Raw genomic sequence first — 27,775 nt, forward strand, 5'->3', positions numbered from 1 at the left:
AATGCGACTGAACTGAGCACGGGAGCATCGGCACAGACGTAGGTCTAGAGGCAGAGCGTTTCATGGTCTGATGAATCCCGATACCTCCTTCATCATACCGATGAGAGGGCGCGAATTCCCCGTCTTCCAGGAGAAAATCTTCTTGACACCTGTACTTCGGGACGGAGACAAGCTGACTGTGGCTCCATTGTGCTCTGGGGAACAGGGCATCCATGTGTCCAGTGGAGCTCGTGCAAGACACCATGACGGCCAAGGAGTATCGTACACTGGTTGCAGATCACATCTACCCCTTCATGACGACCATGTTTCCCGACGGCAGTGGCATTCTTCAACAAGATAATGCACCATGTCACAAGGTCAGAAGTGTGATGGAGTGGTTCGAGGAACACGGTAGCGAGTTCCAGTTGATGTGCTGGCCCCAAAACTCGTAGATTCTGAACTTTATGGAACACATCTGGGATGTGATAGAACGTAGCGTGAGAACTCATCGCCCCCTCCACGGAATTTACGGTAATTAGTCGACTTTTTTGTGCAAATGTGGTACTAACTCCCTCCAGCGACCTACCAAGGCCTTATTGCTGCCATGACACGACGCTTCGCACCTGTTATCCGAGCTAAAGGTGAACATACTGGCTGTAAGGTACATGGGCATAATATTCTGGCTGATCAGTGTAATTCCAAGTACCTTTACTTCCTTGATGTTTCGACTGGCTTTACATATCTAACATGTGATTACTCCCATGTAATTATTTTCTTTATTAACTGCGTTTCTTAATCATTTCTTGAACACTGCGGTGACAAAAGTCATGGGATAGCCATATGTAAATATACAGATGGCGGCAGTATCGTCCACACAAATATAAAATGGTAGTGCATTGGCTGACCTGTCATTTACACTCAGGGGATTAGTATGAATAGATCACCGACGTTATTATGGCCGCACGATGGGCATTAGCAGAGTTGAACGCGGAATGGTAGTTGTAGCTAGACGCATGGAACATTCAGTTCCGGAAATCATTAAGACATTCAATATTCCGAGATCCACGGCGTCGAGCCGAGAATGCTAAATTTCAGGCATTACCTCTCACCAGGAACAACGCAGTGGCAGACGGCCTTCACTTAACGAGCGAGACCAGCGGCGTTTGCGTAGATTTGTCAGTGTTAACAGACAAGCCCGGCGCCTCTGCTGGGCTCGTGGCTATGCCGGTGAAACCCTAGACGACCGTAAAACCGTGACCAGGTCGGATGAGTCCCGATTTCAGTTGGTAAGTGCTGATGGTAGCGTTCGAGTGTGGCGCAGGCACCACGAAGCCATGGACGCAGGTTGTCAATAAGGCACTGTGAAAACTGGTGGTGGCCCTTTAATTGTGTGGACTGTTTTTACATGGAATGGACTGGATCCTCTAGTCCAGTTGAACCGATCACTAACCGTAAATGATTACTACTTGGAGAGCATTTGCGTCAATCTGCAATGGAATTTTTATGGATGGCAATGCGCTATGTCACTAGGCCACGACTGTTCGCAATTGATTTGAAGAACATTCTAGACAATTCAAACGAATTACATGACAGGATGCTGTTTGAGTGATTTTTAGTGTTAGTACTAGTTTATGTTTCACATGGTGATCATGGTATTTCATACACATCAAAACAAAGCATGAAACAATCAGAAATGTATAAAGTCCAATAGGTTATACGTAGATGGTATGAGCCAATTACTATAAAAGATCAAATATTATTCACATGTCACAACATATCGTATTAATATGACAATCGAAATAATTACTGCTCCGTTTGAACTGCTGAAGATCTACAGATCCAAACAGATATTCTTGCACAAGAGGTGAAGTGACCAGTTTAAAAGCACAGCTATAAATGGTCACCAGCTACTAATAAACATATTATACAGTGTCCAACCACTGACGTTTGTTATGAAGAACAAAGCAAAGATATAATTAATACTACTTCATGAATTCAGAGTTAAAAGTTGTACATGTTACATAAAACATTGACTCTACGCATTACGGAATTAAAATTTTACTGTAAAAGTAGAAGTCTGTTATACAAGAGCACGATGAAAACAACGGAAACAGTAATACCTCAGAACCAATGATGTAAACATGAAAAAAAGTTAAATAATATAGATTAATATGTAGTATTAGACAATAATCTTTCCAACATAAAGGTGTAAAACAATAATAATTGCAGCTAAGTCATATAGTGGATAATACATTTTTTTCACGATGTCTAGGTAACATACCATATCTTTCCTCAACAAGAATAAAAGTATGATACAGACATTAGATATAGATGCGAAAACATTACAGTCAATGTCAGTAAAGCAATATTAATTTTATCGTGCAATTGACAGGAAAGGAGAGCAGACATGTGTCTTATGAAATAAAAGTAAAAGGAATAGTTTGTCAAACTGATATATGAAATATCAGTGTCAAGGTACCATATCTAATATTACATGTTTAATATCTATCACAGTACTTGGTTAGAATCATGGTGTACATAGTAGTAGAAGGAACCCAACTGGTAAATGTATCACGTGACTAATATTAGGCATGGCAAACATCAAGACCTGCAGTACGCTCCAGACAACAAAAAAGGGTAAATATGAAAGCACTGCCAAATATATAATGCTATGTGTGTCCAGGTATCATATCCGACACTAGTAGTGTAATGGACAGCACGGTATTGGTTAGAAAGTATAATACAGGGTGATTCAAAAAGAATACCACAACTTTAGGAATTTAAAACTCTGCAACGACAAAAGGCAGAGCTAAGCACTATCTGTCAGCGAATTAAGGGAGCTATAAAGTTTCATTTAGTTGTACATTTGTTCGCTTGAGGCGCTGTTGACTAGGCGTCAGCGTCAGTTGATGCTAAGATGGCGACCGCTCAACAGAAAGCTTTTTGTGTTATTGAGTACGACAGAAGTGAATCGACGACAGTTGTTCAGCGTGCATTTCGAACGAAGTATGGTGTTAAACCTCCCGATAGGTGGTGTATTAAACGTTGGTATAAACAGTTTACAGAGAATGGGTGTTTTTGCAAAGGGAAAAGTTCCGGACGGCCGAGAACGAGTGATGAAAATGTAGCACGCATCCAGCAAGCATTTGTTCGCAGCCCAGGAAAATCGACTCGCAGAGCTAGCAGAGAGCTGAAAATTCCACAATCAACTGTATGGAGAGTCCTACGAAAAAGGTTAGTTATGAAACCTTATCGTCTGAAATTGGTTCAAGCACTGTCTGCAGCTGATAAGATTAAAAGAATCGATTTCTGTGATTTTATCCTTGCTCAAATGGAAACAGATGAATCTTTCGTTTCAAAGATTGTGTTTGGTGATGAAGCAACTTTCCACACTCACGGGAAAGTCAACCGTCACAATGTCTGTATATTGGGCACTGAGAATCCGCGGGAAACAACTCAGTATGAACGTGACTCGCCTAAGGTGAACGTTTTCTGTGCCATTTCAGCCAATAAAGTTTTTGGTCCCTTTTTCTTCGAAGGTGCTACTGTAACTGGACTACAGTATCTGGAGATGTTAGAGAATTGGCTGTTCCCTCAGCTCGAACAAGAAGCACAACAATTCATATTTCAGCAGGATGGAGCGCCACCACATTGGCACTTATCTGTCCGTAACTACCTGAACGTCAACTACCCGAGGCGATGGATCGGCCGCCAGGCAGCCCGTGACAGAGCACTTCATCACTGGCCTCCAAGAAGCCCTGATCTTACCCCCTGCGATTTTTTCTTATGGGGGTATGTTAAGGATATGGTGTTTCGGCCACCTCTCCCAGCCACCATTGATGATTTGAAACGAGAAATAACAGCAGCTATCCAAACTGTTACGCCTGATATGCTACAGAGAGTGTGGAACGAGTTGGAGTATCGGGTTGATATTGCTCGTGTGTCTGGAGGGGGCCATATTGAACATCTCTGAACTTGTTTTTGAGTGAAAAAAAAACCTTTTTAAATACTCTTTGTGATGATATATAACAGAAGGTTATATTATGTTTCTTTCATAAAATACACATTTTTAAAGTTGTGGTATTCTTTTTGAATCACCCTGTATACATGCTAATGTAAGACACAAAAATAAGAACTACGTCACATAACAAGTGATGCGCATAACAAATATCCAGCCCTGTAGTAGACTAAAGAAACTATGCAAGTGTTAATATGATCACACAGAAATCACAAATATGTCGTACGATAAGTATTGTATATTCCCTAAAAACAATATAATTATAAATAACATGCTACATCTTTTCTCGTCAAGAATAAGAGCAAAGTTTTTGGATACGGATTTGGAAACATCATAAATAACGTAAAAGAACAAATATTTGCTGCTGCAAATAATCGACGGGAAAAGGGAGAAAACATGTTTCTCTTAAAATAGAAACAAAAATGAAAGTATGTGAAACTAAAATAAGAACATTGATGTCAAGAGACCACATGTAATGCAAAGCTTCTAACATCTAGCGCAGTAGTGGGTTGAAACCATGGTGTGCATGCTGGTGAGAGATAGCAAAAGTGGCAAATTTGCTTATAGTTAGTGTTAAGCATTGCAAAATCAAGACCTGTAGGCGGGAGACAATGAAGCAGTTGCTAACATAAAAGACTGGTAGAATATCTCAGAATTAACGTCCAAGCATCATATCTGATACTAAATGTCCGAGGTTCAACACAGTAATGGGTTGCAATCGATATGCATGTGCTAATGAGAGAAATAGAACAGACACGCCATGTAATAAAAATTTGGAACAACAAATATCATGCCCCTCCGAAGGCTGTAGACAGAATGAAGTGCAAAATATGAATATGCAGCATCTTCTATTATCAGAAACAAGATCATAATATCCGCAGGAACTAAGCAGACAATATTGCAAAAGTATACAGAGGGAGAGAGGGGGAGGGGGTGTTAACGAAAATGTTGTAAAACTATAAGAAATCACGCGAAATTGTTTTGGAAGAATTGTCACCATAGATGAAAGTCACATGAGAATGCCACACTCACGATAACATTTATGTAATGGTACCTAAGCCTACTTAAGTCATTTCGTCGCGTGGCTTGTAAAAACAACGAGAGCAATAGGATGATATCACATAATGCAATATTAGAAAATAAAGTCATAAGTTAAATTGCGGATGTGTGAATAATAGTAGGGGGTCACTTATAACACATTGAACACTTCAACGTAGTTATTTAAGTATTTGTTGTTTTTTAGTCTGTCCACTGAAGATTTTTTCTTCATGTTTAAGCATAACAGGAAAAAAATTATCGAACTACTTTCCTGGTGTCTGTCGCAACGACAGCTAGTCTGCTGCTCGCAGTTCTTGGACGTCTGTGAAATGATGTTCGCGCAAAGAATTTTTCATAGCCCTGAATGGGTGTTAATTAGAAGGGAACAAGTCAGAAGTACATGGTGGGTATGGCAGTTCCTGGAACCCCATTCATGCGATAGGAGCCGTAGTTTCCCGACTCGTATGAGCACGAGCGTCGTCGTGTTGCAAGAGCACTTTTTCGTGATGGTGCACGCTCTCTACACCATGACACCAACCTCCTGTGAATATTCACAGTGCTTACAACCTCCTTCCACAGAAACCACGCCGTCCAGCACTGCCCTTGATGATCACACTCCCATGTTGTCCGCTCATATAATGACAGCAGTTGAGAAACTGGGCTGTACTGAGTAGGGACTACACATCAAATGATCGTCAAGTCATCTTCGGTTAGACGAAACTACTAAATACTCGCAGCTGTAGTAGTAAGTCAAATAGCATATCACGAATGACGGGAAAAAATAAAATTTAAATTAATATGCAACACCCCTCGTAGCATCTCCATTTCATTGTTCATATTATTATGTACGTGTGAGTTTTAAAATGGTTGCCTATAGATGATGAGTTGCACTGGTAAGATCTGGTTTTCAGCTTTCTCCCTGTCTGACCAGTATAAAAACAGTCGCACTGTAGACATTTGATTTTATAAACATCTGACTGATCATATATGGATGCTTCCTCAGTACTATGTTGCAGTTTTAAACCTAAATCTTTTCGGTTTTGCAAGAGACAGTGAAATCACTTTTTTTTCTAAAAATAAACATGGATTTTGAAATGGTAGCAGGTGTTTGGACTCTGCTCATATATCTGTGAAGAATGAAACGCCAGTACTAACTAAAAGACAAGTGAAAGGCCTATTCACTACGTCCTACAAAGACTTGAGATCACAACCAACGAAATTTTTGAACTGCACTATAATGTCGATCTTGCAACTATATTGTATCATATTACATATCAGAATTACACGTAGATTAAAACTGAAGAAACTGCAGAAAGGTGGGAATTTAAGGAGATGGGACCTGTATAAACTGACTAAACCAGAGGTTGTACAGAGTTTCAGGGAGAGCATAAGGGAACAATTGACAGGAATGGGGGCAAGAAGTACAGTAGAAGAAGAATGGGTAGCTCAGAGGGATGGAGTAGTGAAGGCAGCAGAGGATCAAGTAGGTAAAAAGACGAGGGCTAGTAGAACTCCTTGGGTAACAGAAGAAATGTTGAACTTAATTGATGAAAGGAGAAAATATAAAAATGCAGTAAATGAAGCAGGCAAAAAGGAATACAGACGTCTCAAAAATGAGATCGACAGGAAGTGCAAAATGGCTAAGCAGGGATGGCTAGAGGACAAATGTAAGGATGTAGAGGCTTATCTCACTAGGGGTAAGATAGATACTGCCTACAGGAAAATTAAAGAGACCTTTGGAGATAAGAGAACCACTTGTATGAACATCAAGAGCTCAGATGGAAACCCAGTTCTAAGCAAAGAAGGGAAAGCAGAAAGGTGGAAGGAGTATATAGAGGGTCTATACAAGAGCTATGTACTTGAGGACAATATTATGGAAATGGAAGAGGATGTAGATGAAGATGAAATGGGAGATACGATACTGCGTGAAGAGTTTGACAGAGCACTGAAAGACCTGAGTCGAAACAAGGCCCTGGGAGTAGACAACATTCCATTAGAACTACTGATGGCTTTGGGAGAGCCAGTCCTGACAAAACTCTACCATCTGGTGAGCAAGATGTATAAGACAGGCGAAATACACTCAGGCTTCAAGAAGAATATAATAATTCCAATCCCAAAGAAAGCAGGTGTTGACAGATGTGAAAATTACCGAACTATCAGTTTAATAAGTCACAGCTGCAAAATACTAACGCGAATTCTTTACAGACGAATGGAAAAACTGGTTGAAGCCGACCTCGGGGAAGATCAGTTTCGATTCCGTAAAAATATTGGAACACGTGAGGCAATACTGACCTTACGACTTGTCTTGGAAGAAAGATTAAGGAAAGGCAAACCTCCGTTTCTAGCTTTTGGAGACTTAGAGAAAGCTTTTGACAATGTTGACTGGAATACTCTCTTTCAAATTCTAAAGGTGGCAGGGGTAAAATACAGGGAGCGAAAGGCTATTTACAATTTGTACAGAAACCAGATGGCAGTGTAGGAGTCGAGGGGCATGAAAGGGATGCAGTGGTTGGGAAGGGAGTGAGACAGGGTTGTAGCCTCTCCCCGATGTTATTCAATCTGTATATTGAGCAAGCAGTAAAGGAAACAAAAGAAAAATTCGGAGTAGGTATTAAAATCCATGGAGAAGAAATAAAAACTTTGAGGTTCGCCGATGACATTGTAATTCTATCAGAGACAGCAAAGGACTTGGAAGAGCAGTTGGACGGAATGGGCAGTGTGTTGAAAGGAGGATATAAGATGAACATCAACAAAAGCAAAACGAGGATAATGGAATGTAGTCGAATTAAGTCGGGTGATGCTGAGGGAATTAGATTAGGAAATGAGACACTTAAAGTAGTAAATGAGTTTTGCTATTTGGGGAGCAAAATAACTGATGATGGTCGAAGTAGAGAGGATATAAAATGTAGACTGACAATGGCAAGGAAAGCGTTTCTGAAGAAGAGGAATTTGTTAACATAGAGTATATATTTAAGTGTCAGGAAGTCGTTTCTGAAAGTATTTGTATGGAGTGTAGCCATGTATGGAAGTGAAACATGAACGATAAATAGTTTGGACAAGAAGAGAATAGAAGCTTTTGAAATGTGGTGCTACAGAAGAATGCTGAAGATTAGATGGGTAGATCACATAACTAATGATGAAGTATTGAATAGAATTGGGGAGAAGAGGAGTTTGTGGCACAACTTGACAAAAAGAAGGGACCGGTTAGTAGGACATGTTCTGAGGCATCAAGGGATCACAAATTTAGCATTGGAGGGCAGCGTGGAGGGTAAAAATCGTAGAGGGAGACCAAGAGATGAATACACTAAGCAGATTCAGAAGGATGTAGGTTGCAGTAAGTACTGGGAGATGAAGAAGCTTGCACAGGATAGAGTAGCATGGAGAGCTGCATCAAACCAGTCTCAGGACTGAAGACCACAACAACAACATATCAGAAAAGCGTCCGTAATCTTACTTAAAGTACTGGATGGCATTTCGTTATCTTAAAGTAATTGTTGTTGTTGTTGTTGTCTTCAGTCGGCAAACTGGTCTGATGCAGTCTAACCTGTGGTAGTCTCTCCATCTCCAGGTAACTATTGCAGTCTCCATCCTTCTGAATCTGTTTACTGTGTTCATCTCTCTGTCTCCGTCTAAGATTTTTACCCCTATATCTCCCTCCATTGCTAAATGGGTGACTCCTTAATATCTCAGATTGTGCGGTTGGTCCCGGCGGAGGTTCGAGTCCCCCCTCGGGCATGGGTGTGAGTGTTTGCCCTTAGGATAATTTAGATTAAGTAGTGTGTAAGCTTAGCGACTGATGACCTTACCAGTTAAGTCCCATAGGATGTCACCCACACATACAATATCTCAGAGTGTGTCCTATCAACCGATCCCTTCTTCTGGTCAGGTTGTCCCCCAGATTTCTATTCTGCCCAATTCTGTTCCTTAGCTGCTCATTAGTGATGCCATCGACCCATCTAAACTTCAGCATTCTTCTGTAACTCCACATTTCCAAAGCTTCTATTCTCTTCATGACTAAACAGTTTATCATCCATATTTGGCTTCCATACATGGCTACACTCCATGCAAATACTTTCATAACAGACTACCTAACACTTATATCTACACTCCTGGAAATGGAAAAAAGAACACATTGACACCGGTGTGTCAGACCCACCATACTTGCTCCGGACACTGCGAGAGGGCTGTACAAGCAATGATCACACGCACGGCACAGCGGACACACCAGGAACCGCGGTGTTGGCCGTCGAATGGCGCTAGCTGCGCAGCATTTGTGCACCGCCGCCGTCAGTGTCAGCCAGTTTGCCGTGGCATACGGAGCTCTATCGCAGTCTTTAAAACTGGTAGCATGCCGCGACAGCGTGGACGTGAACCGTATGTGCAGTTGACGGACTTTGAGCGAGGGCGTATAGTGGGCATGCGGGAGGCCGGGTGGACGTACCGCCGAATTGCTCAGCACGTGGGGCGTGAGGTCTCCACAGTACATCGATGTTGTCGCCAGTGGTCGGCGGAAGGTGCACGTGCCCGTCGACCTGGGACCGGACCGCAGCGACGCACGGATGCACGCCAAGACCGTAGGATCCTACGGAGTGCCGTAGGGGACCGCACCGCCACTTCCCAGCCAATTAGGGACACTGTTGCTCCTGGGGTATCGGCGAGGACCATTCGCAACCGTCTCCATGAAGCTGGGCTACGGTCCCGCACACCGTTAGGCCGTCTTCCGCTCACGCCCCAACATCGTGCAGCCCGCCTCCAGTGGTGTCGCGACAGGCGTGAATGGAGGGACGAATGGAGACGTGTCGTCTTCAGCGATGAGAGTCGCTTCTGCCTTGGTGCCAATGATGGTCGTATGCGTGTTTGGCGCCGTGCAGGTGAGCGCCACAATCAGGACTGCATACGACCGAGGCACACAGGGCCAACACCCGGCATCATGGTGTGGGGAGCGATCTCCTACACTGGCCGTACACCACTGGTGATCGTCGAGGGGACACTGAATAGTGCACGGTACATCCAAACCGTCATCGAACCCATCGTTCTACCATTCCTAGACCGGCAAGGGAACTTGCTGTTCCAACAGGACAATGCACGTCCGCATGTATCCCGTGCCACCCAACGTGCTCTAGAAGGTGTAAGTCAGCTACCCTGGCCAGCAAGATCTCCGGATCTGTCCCCCATTGAGCATGTTTGGGACTGGATGAAGCGTCGTCTCACGCGGTCTGCACGTCCGGCACGAACGCTGGTCCAACTGAGGCGCCAGGTGGAAATGGCATGGCAAGCCGTTCCACAGGACTACATCCAGCATCTCTACGATCGTCTCCATGGGAGAATAGCAGCCTGCATTGCTGCGAAAGGTGGATATACACTGTACTAGTGCCGACATTGTGCATGCTCTGTTGCCTGTGTCTATGTGCCTGTGGTTCTGTCAGTGTGATCATGTGATGTATCTGACCCCAGGAATGTGTCAATAAAGTTTCCCCTTCCTGGGACAATGAATTCACGGTGTTCTTATTACAATTTCCAGGAGTGTATATTCGATGTTAACAAATTTCTTTTCTTCAGAAACGCTTTTCTTGCCATTGCCAGTTCATATTTTATGTCCTCTCTACTTCGGCCATCATCCGTCATTCTACTACCCATGTAGCAAAATTAATCAACTGCTTTAAGAGTCTCGTTCCATAATCTAATTTCCTCGGCATCATCTGATTTAATTCGAATACATTCGAACACCAGTGTTTTGGTTTTTTATGTTCATCTTACACCCACCTTTCAAGCCACCGCCAATTCCGTTAAGCTACTGTTCCAGGTCCTTTGCTGTCTCTGACAGAATTAAAATGTCATCGGAAAACCTCATAGTTCTTATTTTTCTCCCTGAACTTTAATTCTCTCTCCAAATTTTTCTCTGGTTTCCTTTGCTGCTTGCTAACCCCGTCTCACTTCACTCTCACTCACTGCTTCCTTTTCATGCCTCTCGACTCTTATATCTGCCGTCTGGTTTCTATACAAGGTGTAAATAGCCTTTCGCTTCTTGCTACCTTCACAATTTCAAAGAGAATTTTCCAGTCAACATTTCAAAAGCTTTCTCTAAATCTACAAGTTCTATAAACTTACCCAATCTTGTACGATAAGTCGTAGGTTCAGTATTGCCTCGCGCGTGCCCACATCTCTACGGGGCTTCTACCGTTTACCCATTCTTCTGTAAAAAATTCGTGTTAGTATTTTGCAACGATGCCTTATTAAACTAGTAGTTCAATAATTATCACAGCTACTTTCTTCGGAATTGGAATTACTACATTTTTTCTGACCTACCCTTGTAACATCAACCGAAACGGCCTTGCTGTGTCTGGTACTGCGAACGGCTGATAGCACTGGGAAACTACAGTCGTAAGTCTTCCCCAGGGGGTACAGCTCTGCTGACTTGTTAAAAGATGATGACATCCTATTGGGTAAGATATTCCGGAAGTAAAATATTCCCCCATTCGGATCTCTGGGTGTGGACTACTCAGGAGGATGTCGTCATCAAGAAAAACAAAACCAACATTCCACGGAATGGAGCGTGGAATGTTGGAGCCCTTAATTTGGTATGCAGGTTAGAAAATTTAAAAATGAAAATCGATCTGTTGATGTTAGATATAGTGGTAGCTACTAATGTTCGGTGTCAGGAAGAACAGGGTTTCTGATCAGGTGAATACAGGGTCCTTAATACAAAATCAAAGAGTGATAATGCAGGAGTAGTTTTAATAATGAATAAGAAGATAGGACCACCGGTAAGTTACTATGAACAACGTAGTGAACGCATTATTGTAGCCAAAATACAAACGAAGCCCACACCCACTACAGTAGTATACGTTTATTTGCCAACTAGCTCCGCAGACGATGATGAAAAAATGTATGACGAGATAAAATAAACTGTTCAGATACTTAGGAAAGATGAAAATTACATAGTGAGGAAATGGGGGGGGGGGGGGGGGGGGACTGAAAATCGATAGTAGGAAAAGAAGAGAAGGAAAATAGTAGGTGAACATGAACTGGGGGAAAGGAATGGAAGAGGTTTACAAGGAGCGTAACTTAATCACCGCTAACACTTCGGATGAGAATCATAGAAGAAAATTGTATAAGTGGAAGATACTAGGAGATACCGGAAGGTTTCAGATTGATTATATACTGGTAAGTCAGAGATTTAGGAACCCGGTTTTAAACTGTAAAACATTTCCACGAGAAGATGTAGACTGTAACCTCAATTTATTGGTAATGAACTGTAGATTAAAACTGAAAAAACTGCAGAACAGGTAGGAAATGAAGGAGATGACACCTACATAAGTTGAAAGAACCATAGGTTGCTGAGAGTTTCAGAGGGAAGTGATGAAAGGAGAAAATATGAAAATGCAGCAAATGAAGCAGGCGAAAGTAAATACAAACGCTTAAAAAATTAGATTGGCATGAAGTGCAAACCGACTAAGCAGGAATGGATAGAGGATAAATGCAAGGATTCAGAAGAATATTTCAATAGGGGAAAGACAGATACTGCTTATTGAAAAATTAAAGAGGTCTTTAGTGAAAAGAAAAGGAACTGTATGAAAATCAAGAGCTCAGATGGGAAACCAGTCCTAAGCAAAAACAGAACTCTTCCACCTGGTGTGCAAGATTTATGAGACAAGCGAAATACTCTCAGAATTCAAGAAGAATGTAATAATCCCAATTCCAAAGAAAGCAGGTACTGACAGGTATGAAAATTACCGAGCTATCAGTTTGATAAGTCATGGTTGCAAAATACTAACATTAGTTATTTACAGGAGAATGATAGAAGTTGACATCGGGGAAGATCTGTTAGGTTTCCGGATAAATGTAGGAACACGCGAGGAAATACTGAGCGTGGACTTATCTGACAAGATAGGTTAATAGTATTTGCAGACTTAGAGAAAGCGTTTTACAATGTTAACAGGAATACTCTCTTTGAAGCTCTAAAGATAACAGGGGAAAAGACAGGAAGCGAAAGGCTCTTCATAACTTTTACAGAAACCAGACGGTAGTAATAACAGTTGACGGCCATGAAAGAAAAGCAGTGGTTGAAAGGGAGTGAGACAGGGTTGTAGCCTATCCACAATGTTATTCAGTCCATACACTGAACAAGCAATAAGGGAAACTAAAGAAAAATTTGAAGTAGGAGTTAAAGTACAGACAAAAGAAATAAAAACTTGGAGATTTCCTGGTGACACTGTAGTTGAACGGAATGGACAGTGTCTTGAAAGGTGAGCGTAAGGTGAACATTATTACAAGAAAAACAAAGACAATGGAATGTAGTCGAATTAAATCAGGTGATGCTAAGGTAATCAGATTAGGAAACGAGACATTCAGAGAAGTAGATAAGTTTTGCTATTTAGTCAGCAAAATAACTGATGATGGTCGAAGTAGGCAGGACATAAAATGTAGACTGTCAATGGTAAGAAAAGCATTTATGAAGAAGAGAAATGTGTTAAAATCTAATGTAGGGTTCAGTGTTAGGAATTCTTTTCTAAAATTATTTGTTGGAGTGTAGCCATATACGGAAGTAAAACATGGACAATGAACAGTTTAGACAAAAAGAGAATAGAAGCTTTCGAAAAGTGGTACTACAGAATATTGGATGGGTAGATCACATAACTAATAAGAAGGTACTGAATAGACCTGGGATGACAAGAAATTTGTGGCACAACTTGACCAAAGAAGGAATAGGTTGATAGGACACATTCTTAGACATCGAGCGCTGATCAACTCAGTACTGAAGGGAAGTGTAGGAGGCAAAAGTCGTAAAGGGACACCAAGAGATGACTACAGCAAGCAGATTCAGAAGGATGTAGAATACAGTAGTTACTCGGAGATGAAGAAGCTCCCACAGGATAGAGTCGCATTGAGAGCTGCATCAAATTCGTCACACTTTACAATTGTTTTTGTTTTTAATTCTGTTTTCTTTAAAGGATTTCGATTCTGTATATTGAACTGCACTCACAATTACATTTCTGTTCATGTATTGTTGTAAAGATGTTGTGTTGTAATGATGCAATGTTAATAAATAAATAAATTTAAAAAAATCAAAGCGACCTTCCGGCGCATAATTTTTGAAAGTCGGGATTGCGTTCGCGCTAACCTGACGAATTAAAAAAAAAACAGTCTTCAGACTGAAGACAACAACTACGACAACAACAACAATATCTCACCTGTATCATACACCTTGCACACCAGATGGCAGAGTTATGTAATGGCTGGTTCACCCAAGGCTACCACTGGGCCTGACGGAATCTCGTCTACTACCGGGGCCTCGTTTCCACTTAGATCTTTCAGTGCTCTGTCAAATTATTCACGCAGTATCAGACCTCCCATCTCCTCTTCATCTACATTCTCATTCATTTTTATAACATTGCCTGCAAGTTCACCTCCCTTGTGTAGACCATCTATATACTCCTTCCACCATTCAGCTTTCCCTTCTTTGCTTGTGACTGGTTTTCCATCTGAGCTCTTGATATTCATATCGCTGCTCTTCTTTTCTCCAAAGGTCTCTTTAATTTTCCTGTAGGCAGCATCTATCTTTCCCCTAGTGATATATGCCACTATATCCTTACATTACGTTTTCTCCTTTCATTAGTTAAATTTAATCTCTCCTGCGTTATACAAGGATTTCTATTAGGTCCTGTTTTTTATCTATTTGATCCTCTGTCACCTTCACTATTTCATCACTTAAAGCTACCCATTCGTCTTATACTGTATTCATTTCCACTTTTCTAGTCAACCTTTGCCTAACGCTTCTTCTGAAAGTCTCAGCAACCTCTTGTTCTTTCAACTTATCCAAGACCGATCTCCTTTATTTCCTACCTTTTTAAAATTTCTTCAGTTTTAATCTACAGTTCATAACCAATAAATTGTGGTCACAGTTCACATCTGCCAATGGAAATGTTTTACAATTCAAAACCTGGTTCCTAAATCGCTGACTTACCATTATATAATCAATCGCAAAACCTTTTGGTGTTTCCAGGTGTCTTCCACGTGTACAACCTTCTTTTATGATTCTTAACCCAAGTGTCAGCGATGATTGAATTATGCTCTGTTCAAAACTCAACCAGGTGGCTTCCTCTTGCATTCCTTTCCCCCATTTTACATCTGGAATATTTTAACCAACAGGATGTAACCATCATTAAACCATACAGTAGAGCTACATGCCCTCGGGAAAAATTACGGCCGTAGTTTCCCCTTGCTTTCAGCTGCTCGTAGTACCGGCACAGCATGGCCGTTTTGGTTGACGTTACAAGGCCAGATCAGTCAGTCAACCAGACCGTTGCCCCTGCAACTACTAAACAGGTTTTTACCGTTCTTCAGGAACCACACGTTTGTCTGGCCTGTCAACAATTATTCCTCCTATGTGGTTGCACCTACGGTACGGTTATTTGCATCGCTGAGGCGCACAAGCCACCCCACCTACGACAAGGTCCAAGACAACTACATTCATCCTATGTATTCACGTCCACCTCCAGCCTGAACGGTGCCCTATTGCAAAAGGGATGAACTGTTTAACGTAATTTTTATACAATCATATCCTCCCATCATCGTGTAGGGAGTGTACCGATACTCATCAGTCCAAATGACTTCTCTCCGGTGCTTCGAGCAACCAATGGCAACACTACTGCGCTCTGTGCCCAGACACATGCAGTGTGTTTTAAATGGTGATTAGGTGGATGACACGTAAATGTACTAGACAGACAATGACTTCCATATCGGAAATGATTCTAAGTGAGTATGCTTCACTAAAATTATTTGTAAATATTTACCGTCGTTTTGCTTATTGTTATGGTACCAACTGTGTTTCACACACAATGTCGTAATATTTACTAATAGATACAATATCTTCTAAAGGTAACAGTTTTAAAACTGTTGAAATCATGGTCAAGGTTTCAGAAACCTGTATTTTGCGACTGGTTGGCTGTTATTTCCAATCCACTGACGCTCTTGTACTCACAGTTGCTGAAGCATAGCCATTAAAATCTTAAAGTATGGGCTTGTTGATTCATGGCGTAACACTTTCCATTTTCCCTAGCATATTTTTAACTGCACGACTTGTCGGGTGTTCGAGGAGTGCTATGGTGAGTGTCTTCAACACGTAGCGAAACCAAGGTGAAGTCATGTCCAGGTGTCAAGAGGTTGGGCGGCCATCCCTCTTTACAGAAGTTGGGTGTCGTAGGCTGGGCAGGCTGGTAAAACAGGACAGGCCGCGAACTGTCTCAGAACTGACATCTAATTTTAATGTTGATCAGAGTACAAGTGTGTCTGAACACGCAGTGCACCGAACACGCCCAACGATAGGCCCTCGGAGCTGACAACCCATGCGTGTACCAAATTTAACACCATGACCTCGGTCCGCAGCTCGTGGTCGTGTGGTAGGGTTCTCGCTTCCCGCGCCCGGGTTCCCGGGTTCGATTCCCGGCGGGATCAGGGATTTTCTCCGCCTCGTGATGACTGGGTGTTGTGTGATGTCCTTAGGTTAGTAAGGTTTAAGTAGTTCTAAGTTCTAGGGGACTGATGACCATAGATGTTAAGTCCCATAGTGCTCAGAGCCATTTGAACCATGACCTCGGCTGCTGCGAATGAAATGGGCACGTGAGCATCAGTACACGACCTTTCCGCAGTGGCACAGCGTTTCATGGTCTGATGAATGGAAGTACCTTCTTCATCATGAAGATGGCAGGGCGCGAATCCGTCACCTCCCCTGGGAACAAGTCTTTGGCTCAAATGGCTCTGAGCACTATGGGACTCAACTGCTGAGGTCATTAGTCCCCTAGAACTTAGAACTAGTTAAACCTAACTAACCTAAGGACTTCACAAACATCCATGCCCGAGGCAGGATTCGAACCTGCGACCGTAGCGGTCTTGCGGTTCCAGACTGCAGCGCCTTTAACCGCACGGCCACTTCGGCCAACAAGTCTTTGACACCTGTACTATGGGACGGAGACGTTCTGGCGACAGCTCCATTAAGCTCTGGCAATCATTCGCTTGGGCAGCCATGCGTCCAGTGGAGATCGTGCGAGGCACAATGACGACCAAGGAGTATCGTACACTGGTTGCAGACTACGTATACCCCTTCATAACGGTCATGTTTCTCTACGGCAGTGGCATTTTCGACAAGATAATGCGTCGTGTCACAAGGCCGGAAGTGTGATGGAGTGATTCGAGGCACACAGTGGCCAGTTCCAGTTGATGTGCTGGCCCCCAAACTCGTACATTCTGAACTCTATCGAACACATCTGGGATGTGATAGAACTTTGCGTCAGAGCTCATCGCCCCCCTCCACGGAATTAGTGGGAACTGGCTAACTAGTGTGTGCAGATGTGGTACCATCTACCTCCAGCGACCTACCAAGATGCCATTGCTTCCACGCCACGTCGCATCGCCACTGTTATCCGTGCCAAAGGTGGACATACCGAATATTAGGGAGGTAGTCAAAATGTTCCGGCTGATCAATGTATATGCCTAAAAATGACGATGTTATAGGCAGAATAAAACACACTTAAAATAAGAAGGGTGGGTCTGACGTGGTTCATTAGCAAAATTTTGAACATAAACTTAACTTTGGATGACGAAGTGTACACTGTAAAATAATTAATAAAAGACATATCCGAACTGAACATACAATTTTTAGGAAAACAAAAACAGCGCGGAGACCAGCATCGAGCTGCACACTTGGTTATTCGCTCAGAAAAAATTGGAAATCTGTGGTAAGATCTTATGGGACCAAACTGCTGAGGTCATCGGTTCCTAAGCTTACACACTACTTAATCTAACATAAACTAACTTACGCTAAGGACAACACACACACCCATTCCCGAGGGAGGACTCGAACCTTCGACGGGTTCAGCCGCACGAACCGTGCAAGGCGCCCTAGACTGCACGGCTACCCCGCGCTGTTCGCACAGACGTAGAGGCTTAAAGCCTTGCAGGAAATGTCTCCTTGCACGTAGAAGCTCTAAGTGAAGGAAAATTTCGAGCTATTTCCACAATTCTGATCTACGCCCTTTCGTTCTTTGTGTATGATCAGCAATAAACAAACGTTCTACAAAGGTGGAATTGTGTACAGTTCACAGTGGGCAGACTGTGACGCCTCGGAGGCTCGGCATTAACATTTAGGAAACTGCAAGATATTTCGGGTGTTCGATTAGTGGCGTGGTGAGTGTCTTCAGCACGTAGCGAGACCTTTTTTTTTTCTTTTTTCAAATAGATCTGCTTTATATCTCACCTTAATTGCTCCACCAGTTTGTCCAATATAGTAACTGGGACAATTACTGCAGATAATGCAGTTTAGCTTGTTATTAGTAGATAAAGTTATCTTGCATTTAAATTTATTCAACAAGAGGCGTTTAATCCTCTGGGATACATTGCCTAAAAACAGGATGGATATGAAATTATAGTCGTCCTCTTTCTGTAAGCGGATCTGCAGATTTTTTTAATTACATTAGTTTCACGTTGTTGGTTACTAGGACAAAGGGGTGTTTTGTGGCATGATTGATAGTAGAATGAAAAAATGCTCATATGTCTGCTCATGGATGAGAAGAATCTTCTGGAGTAATATGATCCGAATATTTTGGCTTCCGAAAACATTGAATCTCATACTGTTATCTGCTATAGACGTTTTAAGATTGAGGAAGTTAAGATCCGCGTTTTTTTTATAGATTTGTTTTTACAGCGTATTTTCTCATGAAAACAATTGAACGTACTGAACAAATGTTCTAATTCTTGGTCATTGCCATCGAAAGCGATAATTCTGTGGTCTACATAACGAGCGTAAAACTTATTTTTCTCTGTAATTCTGAGTTAAAATTGAGGAAAGCAGTTTTCAACACTCAACGAAGATGTCAAGTAGGACCCCGACAAAAGATCTACGCATCTTCAGGCCATATGATTGTATGTAAAATTTAACATTCAATGTGAAATAATTATATTTAAGTACCACCTCTAAAAATTAATATGCTCGGCGATTTGTACCTCAAATCTGATCTGACAAAGATAAGTCTGTTGTTATCACCTACGTAAAAGAATACACAGATAAAACTGTAATTTCTTTTTGCGTAAAATGGCATCGTTGAGGTCATCTCCGATAGAATACGTCTTTTATTTGTTATTTTACAATGTATTCTTCGTCACCCACAGTTAAGTTGCTATTCAGCATTTTGATAATGAACCACCTTAAATCCACTTTTTGTAGTGTGTTTTGCCTAGAGCATCGTTATTCCTAGGCATATATACAATGCTTAGTGAGGCTTCGTTTATTCGTTGTTTTACGGGGTCCGTTATAACACCCTCCCTCTTCCAGTCTATCTGTTCACAGCACGCTTTATCAGTACGACCACTCCCCTTAGCATGATGCTTCACAAGTGACGATCTACACGGTCTTCCTCTCTCCCCAATTTCCTTCCGTTGATAAACATTTGCTCTTTCTGCGTCACATTGTGTCCTGTTACAACATTACTTCATGTCATGGGTCAACTTAATACGTTAAGTATTGGGCTTCTTATACATTGATAATACTTCGTTGAATGTTTTCGCTTTGACAGTCATGGTTGTTATAGTTGCGCATTCATGCTCAACTGCTTCTCGTGCGTTTTTGGACATATTGCGAAGTGTTGCTATGGTTACCTGGCACTGTGGGCTCTTTAGAAGCCAGACTACTTTAATGGCACACTTTTTTACTCCAATTCCCTCTCCCTCTTTTCAAATTTTTAGTTAATATGTTAATTCAAGTAATGAATACGCTGCTCATTGCAGTTACGGACGTACAAGACGCGCCGGAGCGCCACCTACCAGAGACGACATATGGCTAGTGCTTCTACTCTTCAGAGTGAAGCACAAGCTCTGTACACGGCATACTTACGCTCTGTGGGATCCAATGCCACGTTTCATAATTAAATGACATATGTACAGGGTTGGGCCAATAGAAGTGGCTTGGAGGAGTGGTAACGACTGGATGTGAATGTATGCATATAATCATACCCCGTGAAGCGCACACCACGTGTAAGCCAGCCCGCCATTTGATCCACACCGGTTCAGAGCGTAGTGCGGGCTATGTCAGTGTTAGCGGAGCAGTGCCGAGGGAACGACAGTACCCGCAGTGGAGCAGCGGGTGTTCGTGGTGGAAAATTACGTCACAGCAAAGTCGTGGAAACGGTGTGGTCAGTTGTTCGCTAAGAAGTTTACTGGTGTCAGAGTACCGGCAGACAGTGCCATGCAACGTTTAATCCGAAAATGTGTCACACATGATGCGTTTTGAACCAGTGAAACACATTCCAAAACGTGCCCGCACACCAGAAAATGTGGCTGCAGTTCGCCAGAAAACGCTTCAGACTCCTACCAAATCAACCCGACGCCTGTCTCAAGAGACCGGTATATCACATCGATCATGCAGACAATTGCTCCACCTGCACCTGCACATCCATCCCTACCGAGTGTCTGTTGCTCCTCAACGTCTCCAGTTTTGTGAGTGACTGTACACTGAGATAACAATGAATGGCTTGGACATGGATCTGTTCTTTATGGCGCCGGCCGAGGTGGCCACGCGGTTCTAGGCACTCCAGTCTGGAACCGCGCGACCGCTACGGTCGCAGGTTCGAATCCTGCCTCGGGCATGGATGTGTGTGATGTCCTTAGGTTAGGCAGCTTTAAGTAGTTCTAAGTTCTAGGGGACTGATGACCTCATAAGTTAAGTCCCATAATGCTCAGAGCGATTTTTTGATTTTGTTCTTTATGTCTGATGAAGCCTGGTTTCACCTGAGTGGTTATGTCAACTCACAGAATCAAAGATTCTGGGCAGTGGAGAATCCGCATAACTTCTACGAAACACCATTGCATGATCAGAGGGTTTGACCAGACGGTTGGGGTTTGGTGTGCAGTGCGTGCACGCCGCATTATAGGTCCCATCTTCTTTCATCAGACACTGAATTCGGCGAGTTACATTGGCACCATTTTCATACCATTTGTAGCAGCATTAACTGAGGAGAAAAAGAGCTAAAATTACTTCCACCAGGAGGGAGCAAGTGCCCATACAGCCGGCCGAACCTTGGAACACATTCACACAATCTTCACACCTGAAAGGGTTGTTACCAGAGATCAGTCTGGTCGTGGCCCTAGCTGACCACCCAGGTCACTCGATTTGTCGGTGTGGATTTCTTTGTGTGGGGAGCCACCAAGTCTAAGGTGTATCGTAACAAACCTACAGAACATTTCGGATGAGCCTGCAGCAATTCCAGCACTCCACCTTCGATCCGCCTCTAGCATCTTGCCGACCAGGACCCAAAAGTGCCAAGAGATGAATGTTGGTCAGTTTCAACCTCTGCTATAGTCAGGTTAGTACTGTATTTCCTTTCCTTTGCTGTGTTTCTTTGTGCCCTGAACTCTGTACTCTGGGCCATCTTTATAAAGAGCTTCCAAGTGGGACATTATATGTGTTGGATCCAAGTGTTAAGACAATACTAACCCTACGACTTATCTTAGAAAATAGATTAAGAAAAGGCAAAAGTACGTTTCTAGCATTTGTAGACTTAGAGAACGCTTTCGACAATGTTGACTGGAATACTCTCTTTCAAATCCTGTAGATGTCAGGGGTAAAATACAGGGAGCGAAAGGCTATTTACAATTTGTACAGAAACCAGATGGCAGTTATAACAGTCGAGGGACATGAAAGGGAATCAGTGGTGGGGAAGGTAGTGAGACAGTGTTGTAGCCTATCCCCGATGTTATTCAAATGGCTCTGAGCACTATGGGACTCAACTTCTGAGGTCATTAGTCCCCGATAACTTAGAACTAGTTAAACCTAACTAACCTAAGGACATCACAAACATCCATGCCCGAGGCAGGATTCGAACCTGCGACCGTAGCGGTCTTGCGGTTCCAGACTGCAGCGCCTTTAACCGCACGGCAACTTCGGCCGGCCCGATGTTATTCAATCTGTATATTGAGCAAGCAGTAAGGGAAACAAAAGAAAATTTCGGAGTAGGAATTAAAATCCATGGAGAAGAAATAAAAACTTTGAGGTTCGCCGATGACATCGTAATTGTGACAGAGACAGCAAAGGACCTGGAAGAGCGGCTGAATGGAATGGACAGTGTCTTGAAACGAGGATATAAGATGAACATCAACAAAATCAAAACAAGGATAATGGAATGTAGTCAAATTAAATCGGGTGATGTTGCGGGAATTAGATTAGGAAATGAGACGCTTAAAGTAGAAAATGAGTTTTGCTATTAGGGAAGCAAAATAACTGATAATGGTCGATGTAGAGAGAATATAAAATGTAGACTGGCAATGGCAAGGAAAGCGTTTCTGAAGAAGAGAAATTTGTTAACATCGAGTATAGATTTAAGTGCTAGGAAGTCGCTTCTGAAAGTATTTGTATGGAGTGTAGCCATGTATGGAAGTGAAACGTGGACGATAAATAGTTTAGACAAGAAGAGAATAGAAGCTTTCGAAATGTGGTGCTACAGAAGAATGCTGAAGATTAGATGGGTAGCTCACATAACTAATGAGGAAGTATTGAATAGAACTGGAGAGAAGAGAAATTTGTGGCACAACTTGACTGGAAGAAGGGATCGGTTGATAGGGCATATTCTGTGGCATCAAGGGATCACCAATTTAGTACTGGAGGGCAGCGTGGAGGGTAAAAATCGTAGAGTGAGATGAATACACTAAACAGATTCAGAAGGATGTAGGTTGCAGTAGGTGCTAGGAGATGAAGAAGCTTGCACAGGATAGAGTAGCATGGAGAGCTGCATCAAACCAGTCTCAGGACTGAAGACCATAACAACAACAAAGACAAAGGCCTACATTAGAGCGCTACTATCTTTACATCTTGTATTTTAAATGGTGATTAAGTGAATGACACGCACGCGTACTAGACAGAGTCGACGACTCCCACATCGTAAATAGATCGTGTGCATGGCATGGTGTGTATGATATCCCGACATGTCAGTCCAGCTTCCTGAAATCTGTGCCTGATGGTACGTGGTGACACTCTGCCTGTAATGTCTGCCCAAATTTCAGCTGTTCTCATCAGGACCAGTCGAACAATTCTAAGATATTCTTGTGGTATAGCCGTTCTAGAAGGACCAGTTCCTACTCTTATCGTCACACTGGTGTCCTATTTCCATCTCGTTAACATTCGTTCTGCAGTCATTGCCCTACAGCTACCTGTCTGTCGATGTGGTGCTTCCATGCCTCTCGCCAATGATTCGAACTTTCTCAAAGCCTCAAAGATGGCGATGAGGTGCACGTGCACGTCCTTCGGCGCGCTGTGTTACGATCACCACTTGAAAAGTTCCAGTAACACCCAACAGTCACCATATACTCACAGTGTTCTTCATCTATAGAAATGGCTTTCTTCTGTACTGGAGAAAAGCTCATATAACGAAGGAATTTTTATCAAGATATCACACGAGCAAGAAAATACTGGAATATCTGTTTAGTAGCGTTCGATTAAAGTGTTAATGGTGTAACACTTCCCATTTCCGTCAGTGTATTAGGCGGTAGCCCATAGCGAATAGGTGTTCCTGAATGGTATGGCTCTTCGCCGGTGGTTGTTGTTACACAACAGTGAACCAACGAGTGATTTGTTGCACTGCAGTCCGTCTGTCAACTGTTACAAACCGTGAGAGTCGACAGCGAGCGCTGTCATCAGCATCTTGTTGCCCGCAGCAGCTGACTCTGCCCATGCCGGTTTTCTCCAAATAGAGATGTACTCTTGACTCTGTGGCACGTGAAAAGCCAGTTGCTTGCACTCTCGTGTAATAGAGTCTCATGCCGAGACCAGTACAAGATCTCACGATATATATGACACGCATAAACATTCCATTCATCGTGCGGATGAGCGTGTTACCTCTCCCTCTCTCCGCAACTCAACAAATAGCTGCAACAGCTACCTGTGATTCACTTACCCGTCAACGAATATCTGACGTTATAAATAAAGCAGAGGTAAACAACTTCGTTTTATTGTAGATTCATCATTGTTGGTGTTGCTTTTTTGGTTTGCAAAAAATGTATCAAGGGGTATCTCGGTTTCTAGATGGTTTACACATATTTTTGTTTTCCATAATTTAACATATTCTAGTTATAAAGTTATTGGTTAAGCTGTGCTTGAAATATAGCAAAATATATTACTTTTTATCCCACACACAATACCAACCATATTTTGACAGATGATAAGAAAGCTCCCATGAGATGTAGGAAACTGTTAATGTGCAAAACAATCCATTTTGCAATAAATTCTTTGCATTGACTGGGTCAGAACACCTTTTTGTGTGGATGAGTAAAGCCAATTACACAATGTAACAATTAAGAAGTATGCACCACACTGACTCCAAAGTTTTATGCATATTCAACTCGAATGCTGTCTTCTGCACTTCACGTTTATTTTATAACCAACGTTCGTGCAATTTGACCTAAGCTTACAAATGCAACACCAACCACTGCCTTCAGCGCAATGTAATTGATTCGCTTACGTCTACAGTAATTATACACTCCTGGAAATTGAAATAAGAACACCGTGAATTCATTGTCCCAGGAAGGGGAAACTTTATTGACACATTCCTGGGGTCAGATACATCACATGATCACACTGACAGAACCACAGGCACATAGACACAGGCAACAGAGCATGCACAATGTCGGCACCAGTACAGTGTATATCCACCTTTCGCAGCAATGCAGGCTGCTATTCTCCCATGGAGACGATCGTAGAGATGCTGGATGTAGTCCTGTGGAACGGCTTGCCATGCCATTTCCACCTGGCGCCTCAGTTGGACCAGCGTTCGTGCTGGACGTGCAGACCGCGTGAGATGACGCTTCATCCAGTCCCAAACATGCTCAATGGGGGACAGATCCGGAGATCTTGCTGGCCAGGGTAGTTGACTTACACCTTCTAGAGCACGTTGGGTGGCACGGGATACATGCGGACGTGCATTGTCCTGTTGGAACAGCAAGTTCCCTTGCCGGTCTAGGAATGGTAGAACGATGGGTTCGATGACGGTTTGGATGTACCGTGCACTATTCAGTGTCCCCTCGACGATCACCAGTGGTGTACGGCCAGTGTAGGAGATCGCTCCCCACACCATGATGCCGGGTGTTGGCCCTGTGTGCCTCGGTCGTATGCAGTCCTGATTGTGGCGCTCACCTGCACGGCGCCAAACACGCATACGACCATCATTGGCACCAAGGCAGAAGCGACTCTCATCGCTGAAGACGACACGTCTCCATTCGTCCCTCCATTCACGCCTGTCGCGACACCACTGGAGGCGGGCTGCACGATGTTGGGGCGTGAGCGGAAGACGGCCTAACGGTGTGCGGGACCGTAGCCCAGCTTCATGGAGACGGTTGCGAATGGTCCTCGCCGATACCCCAGGAGCAACAGTGTCCCTAATTTGCTGGGAAGTGGCGGTGCGGTCCCCTACGGCACTGCGTAGGATCCTACGGTCTTGGCGTGCATCCGTGCGTCGCTGCGGTCCGGTCCCAGGTCGACGGGCACGTGCACCTTCCGCCGACCACTGGCGACAACATTGATGTACTGTGGAGACCTCACGCCCCACGTGTTGAGCAATTCGGCGGTACGTCTACCCGGCCTCCCGCATGCCCACTATACGCCCTCGCTCAAAGTCCGTCAACTGCACATACGGTTCACGTCCACGCTGTCGCGGCATGCTACCAGTGTTAAAGACTGCGATGGAGCTCCGTATGCCACGGCAAACTGGCTGACACTGACGGCGGCGGTGCACAAATGCTGCGCAGCTAGCGCCATTCGACGGCCAACACCGCGGTTCCTGGTGTGTCCGCTGTGCCGTGCGTGTGATCATTGCTTGTACAGCCCTCTCGCAGTGTCCGGAGCAAGTATGGTGGGTCTGACACACCGGTGTCAATGTGTTCTTTTTTCCATTTCCAGGAGTGTATAAATATTCTTTTAGACCTTTAGATATAATTCTCATCCCTCGTACACATAAGCCACCAGGAAACACATTTCTGCTGTCAGATTTAGACAGAACATAATACTGGTATATACACTATCTTATCAAAAGTATCCGATTACCTATTGGTTGGTTGGTTGGTTTCGGGGAAGGAGACCAGACAGCAAGGTCATCGGTCTCATCGGATTAGGGACGGATGAGGAAGGAATTCGGCCGTGCCCTTTCAGAGGAAACATCCCGGCATTTGCCTGGGGTGGTTTAGGGAAATCACGGAAAACCTAAATCAGGATGGCCGGACTCGGGATTGAACCGTCGTCCTCCCGAATGCGAGTCCAGTGTCTAACCACTGCGCCACCTCGCTCGGTGGTTACCTATTAGTGGACATTAATACGGAGGGTGTCCACACGTCGCCTTAATGGTGGTTTGAAATTTTCTGGGGACACTTTCAGTGAAGCATTGGACACTAGGGTGTGGATGTAAGACGACGTTCTAACTCATACCAAAGGTGTCAAATTGGGTTAGGTAGGGACTGTGGGCAGATCTGTCCATTTTAGGAACGTTATTATCCACAAATCATTGCCTCACAGATCCATCTTTCTGACAGGATATTTTGTCATGCTGATACAAGCATCATCCGTAACTGTTTCTCTGCTGTACTCATTACACAATGCTGAAAAATGTGTCCATATCCTTCCGCATTTAGTATTGTCTTAATTGCAAATGGTTCAAATGGCTCTGAGCACTATGGGTCTCAACATCTGAGGTCATCAGTCCCCTAGAACTTAGAACTACTTAAACCTAACTAACCTAAGGACATCACACACATCCATGCCCGAGACAGGATTCGAACCTGCGACCGTAGCAGTCACGCGGTTCCAGACTAAAGTGCCTAGAACCGCACGGCCACCACGGCCGGCTGTCTTAATTGCCTAGCCACGAAAAACCTTATACCATAACACCGTCTCCTCTGTACTTCACTGTTGCCATTACACAAGATGGCGGGTGAAATTCTCCAGGCAATCGCCAAACACTAACCCTTCCGTCGGATTACCGCAAAGTATAGCGTGATTCAGTGCTCGACGGTCCCTGTCCGCAGGTCATACTTCTGTGTGATCTCGGTTTATTGCTACCGCCACATCTTCTCTATACATACAACATATAGGTTACAATTTTAGTACGCTATATTATCATCACCTGTAGGCTACAATTAAGTTTAGAACTTTCCTGCGTGTACAGTACATTGGTTGCAAATTCAGTTCATTATATTCCCAATCAGTATTCCGCAGTTAAATCAAGTCTAAATCGCCTCCTGTTGCACTAACAGTTGCTGACTGGCCATGACTTCTTGAAAATGACCCCACACATAAGCCACCAGGAAACACATTTCTGCTGCTTCATCGAGTATGAAGCGTTTATCATGAGATAATGTACAACGCGAACTGAGTGAGGCATTTCCTGTTATTGCTTTCTTTGGTTTGCAAGAAATGTATCAAGAGTTGTCTCTGTTTCATAGATAGTAAACGTATAATTTTATTTTCTTCTCTGCCTCGTGATGGCTGGGTGTTGTGTGCTGTCCTTAAGTTAGTTAGGTTTAAGTAGTTCTAAGTTCTAGGGGACTGATGACCATAGATGTTAAGTCCCATAGTGCTCAGAGCCATTTGATCCATTTATTTTCCGTAATTTAACATACATTAGTTATAAAACTATTGCGTAAACTACATAAATAATGTTTTTCATATGTAACACTCGCAACTGTAATGCTTGAAATATAGAACAAAAACCATTG

Source organism: Schistocerca nitens, chromosome 3 (assembly GCF_023898315.1).
Source record: "Schistocerca nitens isolate TAMUIC-IGC-003100 chromosome 3, iqSchNite1.1, whole genome shotgun sequence".
NCBI classification, from domain to species: domain Eukaryota; kingdom Metazoa; phylum Arthropoda; class Insecta; order Orthoptera; family Acrididae; genus Schistocerca; species Schistocerca nitens.